This window comes from Monodelphis domestica, chromosome 2, assembly GCF_027887165.1.
Source record: "Monodelphis domestica isolate mMonDom1 chromosome 2, mMonDom1.pri, whole genome shotgun sequence".
NCBI lineage: Eukaryota > Metazoa > Chordata > Mammalia > Didelphimorphia > Didelphidae > Monodelphis > Monodelphis domestica.
In genome coordinates this window covers 292,054,921-292,072,899 of record NC_077228.1, presented here as the reverse complement: position 1 = coordinate 292,072,899, position 17,979 = coordinate 292,054,921, and the positions used below count along the sequence as shown (strand labels likewise).

General features: G+C 37.2%; 1 protein-coding gene across 6 annotated transcripts in view; it reads left to right on the top strand.

The window, feature by feature from the left end:
- Positions 1-17,979, top strand: part of ADGRF5 (adhesion G protein-coupled receptor F5) — a 159,242-nt gene that overhangs the window by 19,588 nt on the left and 121,675 nt on the right. The window contains exons 1-2 of one of the 6 annotated variants that reach the window (XM_007484033.3): positions 3,714-4,658; positions 8,436-8,496. The exons of 4 other annotated variants lie outside the window; for them this stretch is intronic. The gene's annotated coding sequence lies outside the window, so the exon portion shown is untranslated. Of the gene's footprint in view, positions 1-3,713; positions 4,659-8,435; positions 8,497-17,979 lie in introns of those variants that run through there. One more of the 6 variants, XM_016431118.2, reaches the window with a different exon arrangement.

The window sequence follows — 17,979 nt, the reverse complement described above, 5'->3', positions numbered from 1 at the left end:
CTTCAGAAGAGAGGGAGGGAGACAGACTGGCCATATATTAAATCCTATTCAAATGAATGGGGAAGGAAAACTGGAAGGCATTCAAAGAATGGTTAGTTTCAGTTTGGCTGGAAACTAGAGACAGCTTGATGTACGTGTAGGAAAATAGACTGAAATTTATTTGGAAAGGTAGGTTGAGTCTTAATTCAGGAATGCCTGAAGTGCCAATTTAGGACATCTTTGTTTTATTTTATTGGGAGCTATAGACTATTTTTTGAGCAAGGAAATAGTAACATGGTCAGATCTGTACATTAGAAAAACTGAGTAATTTTGCAATGAGTGGATTATTAAGGGAGGGAAGGATTTTTACTCTGTCTCCAAATCAAAATGAATATATCATACAGTACCTTTAAAAAATCCTAAAGCCAAAGTGAGAACTTGATGACCAAAAAAAAAAAAAAACTGAATTTGAGATTTGATTTTATTTAAAAATTCTATCTAAGAAAGTAATGCTTAAGATGGGATTTTTTTAAAGAATCTCTCCATAATGAAGCTTTATTTTTTCTTCTGTGAAATATGGTTGCTAAGTATAACAGAAGTATTTTACCAAAGAAATCATTTCACCATGGGGAACAGGGCCATAGAAACCCTGCACTGCCCCACCCAGAGAACTTGCCCAAGTCATGTTTGATGCTGCTTGTATCAATCTGCTGAAATCTCAAATGAGTAGGGGTGGGAGGAAGGGGAAAGAGGTGGCAAGCCAACCAGTAAAAATGTGAATCTGAATATCTAGTTCAGTTTTAGAATGCCATCTCCTTACTTTCCTAATCTGTAAAATGGGGATAACAATAACACATAATTCCTAGGATTGTTGAGATGATAAAATGAGATGATTCATGTAAAGGACTTTGGAAATCTTAAAATGGTATATCAATGCTAGCTTTTACTATTGTTATTATTATCATTGATAGCATCCATCTTCTGAAAGCTGGAAAATATGGCACATCTTATACATTCAGCTTTCATAATCAGACACTATTATTCTCTAAAGGATGAACATTTAGTCATCTGTAATTATACTAGTTCAAGTTTCTTTATTTTTTTAACCCTTACCTTCCATCTTGGAATCAATACTGTGCATTGATTCCAAGTCAAAAGAGCAGTAAAGGCTAGGCAATGAGGTTAAGTGACTTGTCAAGATTTGAACCCAGGAGATCTCATCTCTAGGCCTGTTTCTCAATCCACTGAGCCACCTAGCCTCCTGCTTAATTCAAATTTCTATGACATATTTTTAAAAGAGCTTGATCCTAAGGTGTTTAATAAGTGCTTGTGGTTTAGGGAGCACCTTTTCCATTTATTCCTCTTTGGTTAGGCTAAATGTTATTAATTATTAATACACATTGCTCCTCAATTTCATAATTCTGTTTGTCAAGAAGTCTCTTTGTGAAGTTTTACACAAACAAGTCTCTTATAACATTGAGGACATTTGTGATTTGCAATAGTGTGTGTTGGCAGACTGGACTCAAATCTTGTAGAAGTTTCTACTAAGAAAAAAAATACTAAAATTTATTGTACAAAACATACAGAAGCAAAATATACATTCATTATATTATTAAAATTTACATGAATTATGTATACTACTATAATAATTCAATCAATGAGCATTTATTAAGTATCTACAGGTATCTCTTACATATCATGATGTGCCTCATTGCAGGTTTAGTATTGTGTTGGTATAAGAAATTAAATGAGAATTTGGAGTGAGTTTTGTGGAAGCAGCAGATGACACATGAAGGCCAGCAGAGGAAACAGAAAAAGTTTAGAAACTCAAAAATGAATAAAATATATGTAAAATATCACAGAATATCAATACATTTTATCTTTTAATATCATATACACTATTTTCAAGTTAAAATAAGTAAAAAGTTAAAGTTTGTGAAAAAATGTGAAAGCCAACAAAATTTTACCAGATTTTTCAGATCTTGGAGGTCACTCCACACCTAATTCCCCTCTACTTCACTGTGGAAGGGATAGTGGAAGGCACTGATAAAATACAAATAATTAAAGAATCCCTACTCTTAAGGAATTTATATTCTAACTAGGGAGAATAAAAAGAAATTGATCAGCCTACCAGATAAATTCCAATGGCTCCTTACTGCCTCCAGGATCAAATTTATAAATCATGGATCACTTTGTATGGAATGCTTTTTGGGGTCCCTAACAATGGGCTTCTCCCCAGCATGAAATAAAATCTCTGAGCCATGTTGAAGATGCAAAATGGCAGTTTTATTTTAAAAAGCAGGATTCTTCTCCAGCTAGAGAGCTGGAGACAATACCCAAGGGTTGGACTTGAGACCTTGAACTTACAATGTTCCCAAATGCAAATCCATCACCCCTCCTTATCTTCTTCCCACTACAATTTATCCTGTCAGATTCCAGTCATCTGATTTCTAAGTTGATAGTTTGAAGATATTCATCTGGGTCAGAATGTGTTAAAATGTATGTAAATTGATAAAGGGTGATAAGGAAGCAGAGGGAGTGACTTAGGTCAGTGATAGCAAACCTTTTAGAGCCTAGTGCCATGCTCCCCACCAAGTGCCAGGTGTGCCTCCACCCCTTACCCCACAAAGGGGAGGGAGAAATCACACTCATTGGGCAACTGGGTGTTGGGGTGGGTGAAATGAAGAATGTACTCAGTGAATGTTGAGAGGGGGAGGGGAGTGACCACAGTGCTCTGCTCCCTTACAGCTCTGCCATCTGTGAGCTGCCCACCTTACCCCCTGTGAGTTTCCATTGGGTTGCTAGGCAGAGGGGCAGGGGATGGATGGGAAAAAAATGTCATCAGGTGCTGTGGAGGGGAGCAGCTCTGCCTGAGTCCTTTTCTAGTAACTTTCTAGTTACTAGCCTTTCTAGTAACAAACTTTAGGGGTGGGCAGGGGAGGGCAGCACATGTGCCCACAGAGACTATTCTGTGGGCAATCTTTGGCTTGGGGGTCATAAATATGCCTTCACTGGCTTAGGATGTAAATTTCTCTTGGGAAATGATCCCTCTTTGTTGGAGGTCTGAACCTCTTATAATCAGTCAAGACTTTTGATATATAAGGGAGTCTTTGGAATTTAAATTAGGCAGGGAAAGAGACTTGAGGCTTGTAAACCTTTTTGTTTAGAGGAAACAAATAGGGAAAGAGACAGGCTTCTTAACCTCTAGTTGCTAGCTAGGTTTCTAAAATTACTGGGCTACAGACTTAAAGGGAAAACTTAAAAGAAAAAAATTCAAAACACTTCTTAAGAGAAAACTGCAGGTTTTTCTGTACCTTTCAGGCTAAATGGGGCCAAAATGCTTTTGTGTTAGAGATAGGGATAGGGCAATCTCTCTTTTGAAGGGACTGACTCTTGCTAGCATCTTGAAAATATTAGGGTTATGAGCCAAAAGTTACCCCGAGAATTACATACTTAATTTTATCCCACACACCTTGAAAAGGTTTTAGGGATCCCCATGCTTTAAGATTCATACTTTAAGAACCACTGTTCTCTCCTATGATTATCATGTATCTACTCTTTATATATTGTGGATGTATTTTTTCCTTTGAATTTTGTGATTTTTTAGTTGTTTCAGGTATCTTCATGTCTCCATTTGGGATTTTCTAGGTGAAGATACTAGAGTGGTTTGCCATTTCTTTTTCCAACTCATTTTTATGGATGAAGAAAATGAGACAAATGGGATTAAGTGATTTACCCAGGATCACATAGCTAGTATCTGAAGCCAAATTTGAACTCAGGGAGATGGGACTTCCTGACTTCAGGACTGGCACTCTATTCACTGAGCCACCTAGCTGTCCCATGAATATTGAATCTCCCTTTTGAATATAAATTCCTCAAGGGCCAGAACCATTTTTGCATTTTTTTTTGTCTTTTGATTTTTGGATTTGTATTTGCTTTTCCTCTGTGTCCATCATATCCCTCTCAACAGTGATTGGCAAAAATTGAGGTCTTCAAATTCCAAAGATAATCATTTCAACATGGAAGAAAAAGAACAAAAACTCTTGACTATTCTTTTTAGTCCTTCTCGAGTTTTATAGAAAGAAGCAGTGTTGACTAGTGGGAATAGGTCAGGGAATAGTTGTTGGTTTTTTTCTTTGTTTGTTTTTTAACCCTTACTTTCCATCTTAGAATCAATACTGTGTATTGGTTCCAAGGAAGAAGAATGGTAAGGGCTGGACAATGAGATTTAAGTGACTTGCCCAGAGTCACACAGTGGGGAAGTGTCAGGCCAAATTTGAACCCAGGACCTTCCATTTCTAGTTGAACTCTTAATCCACTGAGCCACCCAGCTACCACCTAGGAAAAGGTTTTAAGATAAGATAGCTAAACTTTTGTTCTGACTCTGACACTAAATATCTGGGTGACTGATCTAATTAATTAAACTTTATTAGCCTCATTTTATTCTTCTATTCAACTGAGGTTGGATTCAACAAGATTTCATATCCCTTCCCATCCAACACTTACTCTTCCCACCCCCTCCTAATTTGGGCATGTCCAGTCCACCTATGACAACCTCTAGCATTTGTGATGTCATGGGGGAGGGAATGAGGGGAAATAGGGAGGAAACAGAGAAGAGAGAGAAATAAAGAATGATAAAGTCTCCAGTATCCTGATATTTTACATCTTGTTCTTAGAAGGTAAGATTAAAGGAATGAATATAGAAGATGAGGAAAGGGATTTATGTTACATTCATTAATTCATTTGCTTTGACTATTGGAGGTCCCTTTGCATTTCTCCTATGCCCATCATTTCTTTTTCAATTGTACAGTGGCTTTTTGATAGGGGTAGGGTAAAGGGAAGACTACTTACTTCAGCAAGCTCTTGGTCCAACCAAAAGCTGAGAAAACACACCTCCCTCCCATTTAAGGCAATATTTTCTTCCATCTTACACTAAAAGTAGACAATACACATGATGACTAATACAGTTATAAATTAAAACAATCAACAAGCATTTATTATCATTTTTACTATGTGTTCAGCTATATTCTAAACACAGGAAAGAAAGAAAAAAGAACAAAATAAGTCTCTGCCCTCAAGTAGCTTACATTCTAATGTGTGAGGTAACTTGTATGTATATAATTATGGACAAATTACATATACAATAGGTTCAAGGTAATCTTAGAAGGGAAGATACTAACAGCCAGGGTGACCAAAAGAATACTTCCCATAGAAAGTGGCATTTGAGCTAATGCTTAAAGGAAGCCAGAGATTCTAAGCAGAGGTGAGGAGGAAGAACATTCTAAGACTGGTGGATAACTGGAAAAAGACACAAAGATGGTGGATTGGACATTCTATTCAAAGGCCAACAAGTGGACTATGTAGGGAAGTAATATTTCAGAAGACTGGAAAGAAAGGAATGGACTAGGTTATGAGGAACCTTGATTTCCTGACGTGGAAATTTATATTTGATCTTTGAAGTACTAGGATAACTAGAGCTATTGACTTGGGAGAGTGGAATCTAAAAGACATCAGAAATCAGTTTAAATGCAATGTCCAATTTTGGTTCCAAAAGACCCATGATGGAACCACACATCCTTCCTTCGTCTAGAGAGACAGGGAAGGGGACTATCGATGCATATTGTTACAAGCTTTATCAGTTGGTTTGGTGTAACTATTTTTCTTTTTTAATGAGGAAAGTTTTAGTTGGGGTGAGTAGTAGGAAAAGAATCATGCATTAAAAAGAAAAAAATATCAGAACAGTTACCAGAACAGTTTTAAAAAAAATTCTACTCCATGATCAGAAAATTGTTCTCCAATTCAGTTATTCTGTTCATGATCATCTACCTAGGATTTCATTTTTGTCTCATTTAACACACCAGGGGTATTCCATTAAGCAGCAGAAATATAAGATATTAACTAGTTTGCTTCATCTCACAAACACCTCACAATGCCTCTGAGCTTTTTACACATGGTACATCAACTGAGTTTGTGGCACTTCTCACTTGAGCTTTGTTGCTTAATTATATCCAGTCTTACAACTTATTTTCTTTGATGTTTTTCAACATCTTCTGTGCAAAGCTCTTGTTTCTCTAACTAGGAAATAAATAAACCCCTTGAAAAGGCAAGAATTCTGTGTTAAAGATGATTGTATTCCTCCTGGCAACTAAGGCAGCCTTATGAATGAAGTAGGCACCCAGTCAATATTTGTTGGAATCATAAATCATAACAGTTCACAACTCTTTACCAGGAAATAAACAATTATACATCCTTTACCAGATAGATCAAGGATCATTGCACACTAGGAGTCCACTTTATCTCAAGACCTCATGGGCTATGGTCTCCTAAAGAGGCATATCTTTTAACACTTAAAACCCTAATTTTATTTTATCTCTTAAAATGCTCTATCTGGGACCATATTTAATTCATCTGGACATTGTCAATTTAAATACTTAATTGAAATTAACAGTCCAAAGTTCAACTGGGTCTCTTTTGCTTATCTGTAGTTTGTCTGAATTTCACAGATGGGTATAAACTATAGAAATATGACCTTTCTTAACCCTGAGGCCAAGCCTTTTGTTAGTGGTACTATAAATTAACTTTAGGTCCATCTCACTAATTTTGCAGATGAGGAAAAATGATACCCAGAGAAGTTCAATGATTTTGCCGAAACTCACACATACACAACAAGATCCAAGAAAGAAACGGGTTTAACTTGGATTATTTAATGGTGCTCAGGCAGGTCTATCCTATGTGGAATAAGATAGCAATATGCAGTCGCAGGTGGTGAATTTTGTATATAGGGTATTATTTATAAGTCATTATCTCTCAAAAATAGAACAACAGAACAATGAATGAATTGTCTGTTTACCCAAATCAGCCCAATTTCTACATTAGCTCCACATATAGTCTGTCTTCTACCTTTGATTTTGCAAATCAAAATGCCTCTCTCTGATCACTGCTATTTTCTATGTTGTCTCCATTTAGAAACATAAACTCCTTGAGGGTAGGGGCTGCCTTGTTTTTATATTTACCTCCACAGAGTTTGTGACAGTATAGGAAAATTATAAATGCTTTTTAATGGATTTATTCATACACACACACCAGGGCAGTAGTTTCCAAATAATTTTGATGATTTAAAATATATCATTGAAATTTTTTTGAGGCTACAAGCCCAATACATGTATATTTGCTTATTTGTAAATAATACATCTATTACCATACTGCTATACTGTACTTTAAGGGGGCAAAGTGAACAGAGTACTGGACTTGGAATCAGGTCAACTCACATTCCTGAGTTCAAATCTGGCCTCAGATATTTACCAGCTGTGTGATTCTGGGCAAGTCACTTAATTTTGTTTGCCTCAGTTTTCTCAACTGTAAAATGAGAAAGAAAAGATAATGGCAAATTATTATCTATTATCTTTGCTAAGAAAACCCCAAATGGTATCACAAAGAGTCGGGCATGCCTGAAAATGACTCAATAATGTCATATTTTAGTTAGGTAGCGGCAAGGATAGAATATTGGACTTGATGTTAGGAGAACCAGAATTCAAATCTTGCCCCAGACACTTATGAGCTGTGTGACTCTGAGCCAGTCACTTACTCTTTCCATTTGCTTCAGTGATCTCCTCTATAAAATGGAGCTATTAGGCAACATCTGCCTCTCAGTGTTGTGGAGAGGATCAAATGAGATACAATTTGTAAAGGATTTTTTTTAAACCCTTACCTTCCATTTTGGAATCAAATCTGTGCATTGATTCCAAGGCAGAAGAGGGGCAAGGGCTAGGCAAAAGGGGTTAAGTGACTTGCCCAGGGTCAAACAGCTGGGAAGTATCTGAGGCCAGATTTGAACCTAGGACCTCCTGTCTCTGGGCCTGACTCTCAATCCACTGAGCTACCCAGCTGCAATTTTGCAAACTTTAAAGAACTCCATTTAAATACTAGCTGGTATTATTAAAATAATTATGTGTATTATAAAACTTATGTAAAATAAAAATTATAAAGGATGAGAAAAAAGGTGAAATAATTTTTCATCCCAAAGTCAGTAGGGATAAACTGAAATTTATTGAAGAGAGCTTTGAAAGCTCTGTGGAGAATGGATTATAGAATAGAGAAACCAGAGGCAGGGAGACCAAAGGGAAGACTATTGCAATAATCTAGAAGGGCAATGATAAGGTTCTGTATTAGGAGAGTGGTTATATGAGAAGGAAGAAATAGACAGATGGGAGAGATGCTGTAGAAGGAGAAATATCAAGATTTGGTGGCTGGTTAGATATGGACAGTGAGGGAGAGTGAGAAGTCCAGGATGACCCTGAGGCTACAAATCTTTGTAACTGGGACAATGGTGCCCTAAAGCAATAATAGGGAAACTTGGAAGAGGGATGAATTGGGGTGGTGGTGGAATAATATAATAAGGTTTATGATGCAGTTTTCAACTCATCTGTAACTGATCATCTCATACTTTGTACCCAAAGCAAAAACAAGATGGTACTTCTGACTCACCATATCCTATCTAACAATGAAGTGAGCTTGGAGGTAAGGAGGGAGCATGTGTGTGTGTAGGGGAAATTTTCCTTGTGGCGCTTAATATATCAACTGTGATGGGTACCTGATAGATAAGGTTAGGTTATAAATGCTCTGAGGAGGACTGATTCCTGCCTCAGAAAGAGGGAGGCTGGGATCTTATATAGCAGTGATGGCAAACCTTTTAGAGACCAATTGTCCAAACCAAGACCCTCACACACATGTGAGCTTCCCCTTAACTCCAGAGAGAAGAGAGAGGAAGTTCTCCCATTGGGCTGCTGGGCAGAGGTGTGTGGGTGATGTGAAAAATGTCCCTCAGGCAAAGTGGAGAGAGGGAGGAGAACAGCCCCCTCCACCACATGTTTCCAAAGATTCTCCAACATGATTATATAGGGAAAATGGAGTGGTGATGAGGGGGGAGGGATAAACAAAAGATGTTTATTTTTTAAAATTTATTTTATTTTATTCCTCTTTATTTTCCTTGATAGAAGACAAGTCCCACATTTGGTTATTGTAAGTAGTGTGGAATACAACCCAATTCTGACTCTTCTGATTTCTTGATCAGATACTTCTTTAGGGTCATACCACTAATGCCCAGAAAACCTTAAGGAGCATAGAAAATGAAAGTGAACCCCATTCTGGAGATCACTGTTCTATGGATGTGGGATCCAGTTGGTTGGTCACCTTATCTAACAATGCAACAATTTATATAGTCTTAAAGGGAGAAGTCTTAAGCAGGTAAATCATGTCTTTCCACAGCAATTTTATCTCCTGTATTTTAAGAAAAATTAGCAAATCTGTTTCCAGTTTTCCAGGTCCAATTCATTTTAGGTTTCAAATAATCACAATCTGATTTGATAGGTTCTGTGGTGCTCTAGAAAGCTCTTTAATCAGCACTTTTAAACTCTTCCTATTGCTGTTTGCAAAGCAGGAAATCACGTTACCCACAACACACACACTTGACCAGTCAAGGGCTCATACTTTTTGGGCACTTCAGAGTGGCAAATTTTGAGCTTACATTAGATCTCACTTCTCTTTTGAAATGGGCCAGGAATCTGGGTACACAGGATCTATGACTCCATCTATTCAAATATGGTGAAATTGGTAGAGACTTAAACACAGTCTCAGAGTGTGGCACAACTTTTTTAGTAGATGATGTGCTAGAAAATGCTTGTACCATGAACAAGTCAAGATTAGATAGAAAGGAATTAAAGAGGAACCTAATCTTATATGTCTGCTTTTTGGTAAGGCCCAATAGTCATCATCCTTTTCATCATCATCTGTCTCTTGATTAAATCTGTCACACTAAAATTACAGGCTGCTATGAAAATTGGCCCAGTCTTTTTTTTTAATCCTTACCTTTTGTCTTAGTATCATATTTCTAAGACAAATGAGCAGCAAGGGCTAGAAAATTGCCTTGCCCAGGCTCAAACAGCTAGGAAATATCTGAGGCCAGATCTAAACCCAGGTCTCCAGGACTAGATCTTTCCACTGAGCTATCTAAGCTGTCCCCCTTCCCCATAATCTTTTTAGAAAAAATTAGAAACCCTTAACTTCCATCTTAGAATCAATACTATGTTTGGTTCCATGACAGAAGAGCAGTAAGGGCTAGGCAATGGAGGCTAAATGACTTGTCTAGGGCCTCACAGCTGGGAAGTATTTAGGGTCAGATTTGAACACAGGGCCTCTTGTCTTCAGGCTTGGCTCTCAATCCACTAAGCCACCTAGTTTCCCTTTGCCACCATAGTCTTTTAACAGAAGACAACTTAGACCAGGGATGTATGATTGTGCCTCAGTTAACTAGAAATCCAATAACTAGAATGCTCAAATGATGGGAATTCTTTGTAACATGCCATTAAAAATATATATCACCAGGAAATATGATCTTATGTAGAATTTAATTATTTAAAAATTTTCAAATTCATCAAAGTGAATTTTTACTTTAGTATCATCTCCTACATTTTCTCCTTCTTCTGCATACAACTATCAAAAGAATTAGCATTCATAGTGATGAGATAGTATAGAGGAAGAAGAGAGAGAGTTAATTAAAGAGAGGGAAAAACACAAAGATAAACACACAGGAAAGACAGATGGAAAAAGAGAGACAAAGGAAGGGGAAAAGAATTGAAATAGCAATGAAAAGCAGAGAGCTTTGGAGAGTACAATATGGCATTTTGCTGGACACAGGATCACAGTCTTGATCCTCATAAATAAGATATTTTCCAGTTAAGAGTATTTACAAAATGAGATCCTTGAGTAGATAGCATCAGATTTCTAAATCCCTGTTTGTTTATTGTGTTGGTAGATACTGTGGGTTTGAGAAGGAAAGTAGCTGAAAGCATAAGCCAAAGGGGGAACTATAGAGTGAATATAGAAATGAAGAAGAAATAATATTGGATGTAGTCAGAAAACCTGCATTCAAATCTTACCTCTGACCCTTTCTACATGTGAAATTTTGTATAAGAAGCTTATTCTTGCTGGTTCTGTTTCTTCATCTGTGAAATGAAGAGAAGAGACTAAGTGATGTCTAAATTCCCTTCTAGGTTTAAGTCTATAATTATAAGAAGGCAGGCCACTTAATAGAGTGCTAGATTTGGAGATAGGAAGACATGAGTACAAATTTTGTGGCAGATAGGGCAGTGAGGTGGTGCAGTGGATAAAGCACTGAGCCTGAAGTCAGGAAGACTCATCTTCTCGAGTTCAAATCCAACTGACCTCAGACTCTTACTTACCTACATGATACTGGGAAAGTTACTTAACCCTGTTTGTCTCAGTTTCCCCATCTGTAAAATGAACCAGAGAAGGAAATGCCAAACCACTCCAATATTTTCCAAGAAAACCTCAAAATGGGGTTAGGAAGAATCAGACATAACTGAAAAATTACTGAACTGAATTACCTCAGACATTAGCTGTGAATCTCTGATCAAGTCTCTTATTTTCTGTTTACCTCAGTTTCCTCATCTGTAAAGTGGGGTTAATAATAGTGCCTACTTCCTAAGGTTATTTTGAGAATAAAATCCACATAAAATGATTTTGCAAGCCTTAAAGCTTTATATAAATATTTTGTATTATCCTAAAAACCTGAGCATGCATATACAATCCTAAATATATTGAACTCTGCCAATCTCCTGTCAAAGGATTGAAACATAATATTTCACATTTGTTCTTTAGGTTCCCCAGGGACTAAAGGAAATGTATTCAAGCCAACACACACACACTTATAGTGCAATTTACGCTGATTACTCATTTGTGTAAATACACATGATATAAAAATGATGTATTGCATTAGTTTCTATATAATGCCATAGAAATAACTGTGGTTTTGAACACAACCAAATGATGAGGCCTTCCGTAGGTCTCTTTCTGACTCTCTCTCTCTCTCTCTCTCTCTCTCTCTCTCTCTCTCTCTCTCTCTCTCTCTCTCTCTCTCTCTCTCTCTCTCTCTCTCTCTCTCTCTCTCTTTCTCTCTCTCTCTCTCTCTCTCTCTCTCTCTCTCTCTCTCTCTCTCTCTCGTCTTTGTCTCTTTCTCTCTCTGTCTTTCTCTTTCTCTGTCTCTTTTTCTCTATGCCTGTCTGTCTCTATCTCTCTTTTTCTCTCTGTCTCTGTCTCTGCCTTTCTCTGTCTGTCTCTGTTTCCTCTCCTTTACCTCTCTCCGTTCCCCCTTCCCCCATTCTATTTTCCTTTCCTTTTTCACCTCTATCTTCCTTCCAATAGTATAGATAAGCAAAATCCTGGATCTGGAGTCAGGTTCAGATTCCCAGCTCTCTGAAGAAATTAATGAATGTCAGGGTTGGGGGACAGCTAAGTGGCTCAGTGAATTGGGAGCCTGGGCTAGAGATAGGAGATCCAGCATTTAAATTTGGTCTCAGGCACTTCCTAGCTGTGTGACCCTAGGCAAGTCACATAATCCCCTTTGCCTAACCCTTACTGTTTTTCTGCCTTGGAACCAATGCACAGTATTGATTCCAGATAGAAGCTAAGTAGGTATTTTAAAAAAATAAGGAAATTAAATGACTTTAGGTGAAACCCTTAACTTTCCTATATCTTGGTTTCCTTGAAGAGGCTGGACTAGATGATCTTTTATATCTCTTATTAGCTGTCTAATCCTTTGATTCCTTCCAATTTGGCAGTTAATGAAAGGCTTTAAGAACTTGAAGATCAAAGTTTCTGTGTGTATCTCTTAAGTGCCAAAGTCACCTCACGATTGAACCCCAAATGTAGCCTATCCTGATCTAAGATTCCTTTGGTGAAGTTTCTTGTAAGGCATGCCTAGTTTGATTACGGTAGAAATGGGATGAAGGGTAGGAATTGTCCTGCAGTGATCAACAAGCTCAGTTATGTTCAAGAGGCCAAACCAAACAGGCAAAATATACATACCCAGGCTATATTCCCCCCTTTTCCACACCACTCCTGGGAAGTCATGGTATAGGGTTGGAGTCTGATCTAATACAGAATATTCCCCTAAAATGGCTGCTGGGATAGGGATGGGATGTGCTTTGTTGTTGTTCAGTCACTTTCAGTCATGTCCCACTCTTTGAGAACTCTTCTGAGGTTTTCTTGACAGATATACCAGAGTGTTTTGTCATTTCCTTCTCCAGCTCAATTTACAGAGGAAAAAACTGAGGCAAGCAAGGATAAGTAACTTAGCCAGGACTATACAACTTGTGTCAGAGTTCAGATTTGAACTTAGGAAAATGAGTCTTCCTGACTCCCAGCCCAGCTCTTTATCCACTTTGCCACCTAGCTACATTTTCTTAAGTACAAACAATCAGCAAAACAATCACTCAAGTCCTGATCTGAAGCAGCTATGGATTTCTGAGTCAAATAGATATGTATGTATGCAGGTATGTATATATGTATATGTGTATGCTCATACTGAAAATTTAACAACGGTTCTCCCAAGCTAGTTAAAGCTAAGTCCATCACACCCCTGGATGGCATGCTTAACTTGGAGTAAAAAAGAACGGAGTTCAGGTTTCTGATCTCATTTTCTTCTTCTATTAAACAGGAATAAAAGTAATTTCCACTTCATCACATCATTTGGAGGGTCAAATGAAAAATGTATTTAAAGCCATTTGTAAATCTTAAAGTATTTTGTAAATACAGGTTTTTATTATTTGACTTTTATTATTTTGGACTCCTTACCATTCTACTTTATATTATAGTTATTTATGTCATGTCTCTCTCCAATAAGATTGTACATACACTCCTTGAGGCTGGAGATGATCTCTTATTTATCTCTGTGTCTCTAAGATATAGCATAATTTCTTGTAACAACACATAGATTTAATTTCAATAGACACATAAATGATAGGTTGATGGTGTTTTTCTATTTGCCAAGCACTGTGCTGTAGCTCTTTAATGTTTATATAGTGGATGCTCAATAAATATTTCCTGAATAAATTAAATAAAGTTAATATCTCACTTCACAGTACTTTTCACTGTGCTTTGCACATAGAAATCCTTAATTGAAAGAAAAACCTGTGAGAACTCATTTGAAAGATCCCTGGCTTCAGGAAGTCATTCCCTGTGTGTCCCTCTCTACAAAGAGGTTCTACTTGGAAACACCTTGTTCCCACTCTTGGATCCTTACCATTCAGCCCTCTAGTCAAGGAGTAGACCAACAGGTGTTGTCAAAAAATTAGTCTCAGACTCTGCTGCTTCCCCTGTACAGGCATTTCCTGCTTCCTTCCTTCAAGGCTGAGTGTAGTGAAGGCACGTTTCCTTTCTGACCTAGGGTCAGTCCACCACACCATATGCTCATTGTAAGGAACAGAAGACTCCTGGGCTCTGAAATATGCTAAAGGAAAGAAATTTACTTTTCACCCTGAAGAATTCTTCCTCTGTTGGGGATTAAGAGGTGTCCCCAGATGCTGAAGACAAAAGCCCATTTGGGAAGTTGGAAGGAGGGAGAAGACAAGCTTTAGCATTCCTTAAAGAAAATGAGGATTAATCCAATGATTTCCATAATCTGTAGAATTAATTTGACTCCTGTTCCTTGATTTTTTTTCTCTTTTCATTCAGAAGAAACAATCACCTTCCTCAGGGCTTTTCTCTATCCACAGCTGCACTTAAAAGGAAGTGGTCACTCTAATGAGATCATAGACAGACTCATGCCAATTGAAGTATGTAGAGTTACCCAGTGTAACCATGCACAGGAATTGGAGTCCTGCTAAGTATGTATTTGTATGGGGTTTTAGGGGAGCACCTATGACAGTTCTGCTCTTATCTCAAAAAGACATGAAGGCAACATCTTTAACAACTCCACAATGTAATCCCAGTCAATCCATTCATTTGATTGATTGATCATAAAGATGATTTTAAAATAGTAAATTAAAGTTCAACTCCAAGGAAGAGATATGAAAGACACTTCCTTTGAAGAGATGAAGATCTGTAGCTATGGAACACTGCATATGTAATCAGATTCCACCCCCCCCCCATTTCTCTTTTTAAACAGTTTGTTATTATCAGGGATGGTTTTTGGGGAGAAAGAAGGACAAAGATAAAGAGGGAAATATAGACAGATTTAAAAAATGAAAGATATTGCCTTCCTTTCTCCTCTTTATCAATAATTTTGTTTTCAGTTTTAAATATTAAAAAAGCCAACCTTGTTTGATTGTTATGGGCCATATAGATATCTGAGCTTGGAGTTCTTTCTCACTAGTAAATAGAGAGAGACAGAAACATTTTACATATACTTCCTCCTTTCTTTGCCCAATGCTACTACCATTGTCCAAGATCTGGTTGCCACACTCTCTGGACTATTCATCCCTTGTAAAACCTCTAGAATAAATGTTCCATTAATTGTAATTCATTGTAATTGTTAGGGATAAAGACATTCCTACAATAAAGAATTGTAAGGAACAACATTCCTTATATATAGATTTAGTCTGGTCACTCCTTGGCTCCAGAAATCCTTTTTAATAGTTAATTGTCTCTTAACTGGTCATCAATTAGTGAAAGTACCTACTATGTGCCAGATATTGTGCTGGGTGCTGAAGACAGATAAAAGTGAAAATAGTCTCTGCCCTCAAGGAGCTTATAGTCTATTTGGAGAAAATTTAAACTCCTTAGCTCCCTACATTTTTAGGATCATTTTATTTTACTCTTCTCCATCTACTTTGCCTTCTAATCAAGTAGTTCCATTTACCATAACTCCAATGTGTCCTGTATTTTTCTACCTCCCTGTCTCTCTTCATACTATTCACTCTGCCAGGAATATCCTCCAACATTGTCTGTTAAATTCATACACATCCTTTAAAGCCTAATCCAAATGCTACCTTCTCTAGGAAGTCTTTTTAGATCCTTTCTGACCCCCCCCCCCCAGGGCATGAAACTTCTTGAATGTGTTTATTATGTCCTGTCATATCATATATTTTTTGTTATTTATGTGTGTTATATCTCCTTACTAGATTCTAAGCTTCATTAGGTCAAGCATTATGTCTCAGTTAAACTTTGTATTTCCCCTAGCATCTAATACTGTGCTTTGTGTACAGTAGGTACTTAATAATTTTTAATGAAGTGTGGAAAAATTTTAATTGAGAATGACTGAGATGAAAATTGAGAGGATGCTCATCATTTGGGGAATGGCTAAACAAGTTAAGACATATGGTTGTGCCATAAGAAATTATGAGCAGGTTAATTTAAAAAAAAAAAAACAACCCCCCCCCCAAAAAAAAACCCACGAGAGATAGCTAAGTGGCTCAGTGGATAGAGAGCCCATCCTGGAGACACTTCCTAGCTGTGAGACTCCGGGCAAGTCACTTAACTCCAATTGCCTAACCTTTACCACTATTCTTTCTTGAAACCAATACTTGGTATTGATTCTAAAATACAAGATAAATATTAAAAAAACAATATGGCAAGGTCTAAATGAATTTATGAAGAGTAAAAGGAACAGAACCAAGAGAACATTCATACAGCAACAGAAATATTGTTTGAAGAACGATTTGTATATGTCTACCTCCAGAGAAAGAACTGATGAATAGAATAAGTTTATATATATATACATATATATATTTAGTTTATATATGCATAGATATTTTTTGTTGAGCAGGGAGGATAGGGAGGAAGTTATCTAGGGAACTTTAATGTAAATAAAACCAAATAAATAAAAAAATATTTTTAAACCTTTAGCTTCCATCTTGGAATCAATAGTGTGTATTGGCTCTAAGGCAGAAGAGTGGTAAGGACTAGGCAATAGGGGTCAAGTGACTTGCCCAGGGTCACACAGCTGGGAAGTGTCTGAGGCCAGATTTGAACCTAGGACCTCCTGTCTCTAGGCCTGACTCTCAATCCTCTGAGCCACCCAGCTGCCCCCATAAAATTTTTGAAAAGAGAGAGAGAATGGCTGAGTAAGATAGATGAAGATCTGGCCTTAGAGTTTTAGAGACCTGGGTTCAAATCCCACTTCTTCTAGATATTCATTGTATAGTCCTGGGCAAATCACTTAATCTCCAAACCAGTCTGTGAGTCTGTAAGTGGGTACCAATTCTACAAAAACTGACTTTGCCCTCTGAACTTTCCAAATAATTCAAGCAATAGTGAGAATCATGGGGACCTTGAATGTGTAAGAAATAGAAATTTTTGGCCTTAACCAAGTATGGTTCCTATTAATTCCATTAATAGGTCCTGTTGTCCCTGGGGACAGCCTTGGATGAATAGGAGGCAATACAGGAAAGTCCCTTTCCTGCATTGTTGGAATATATGCCACCTCATTGTGTTGAGACACCCCGACTTTGTTATAAAGGCAATTTCCATAAAGAAGCCTAGCAAAACTCCACAGTGCTATACCCTAAGCAGGATACCCAGGAGCAGCCAGCTCCTACTAACAGCAAGTGGCACAATGCAAAGAGTGTTGGGCTCTGTGTCAAAAGTCTTATATTTGAATTTAGCTTGAGCTTTGCAAACCATAACACTCCATATAATTGCTAGATTATTATAATGTATATAATATATGTGATATATAATATATTCTTATTATAATACCTTTCTACCTATCACTGATAAAATAAAAAAGGATGTTAATATGTAAACAAGTGGGTATGTGCCCACCATTATCAATACTATCTCCAGGTTGGCTAGATGATCAATGGAATCAATGAGTTACTTTAGCATAATGATCCAGCGAACAGTGGGCATTTTTTGTAATGGTTCAAAGTTTGCAAAGTACCTTACACTATTGGTGTCAAACTCAAACAGAAATAGAGGATACTAATAGATATGTATATATCCATGTAGGACCATAATGACTTACATTTAAAATGTAATGTTATCCACACTAATTACACACACACACACACACACACACACACACACACACACATATATATAATTTTTTAGTTAAATATTTCACAATTGTTTTTTAGTTTAATTGAAAGGGAATGTTTTGAGAACATGCAGCCAATTGCCTTTGTTTTGTGCAATGGTTTTCAGTCATTTTCAGTAGTGTCTGACTCTTCATGATCCATTTGTAGTTTTCTTGGCAAAGATACT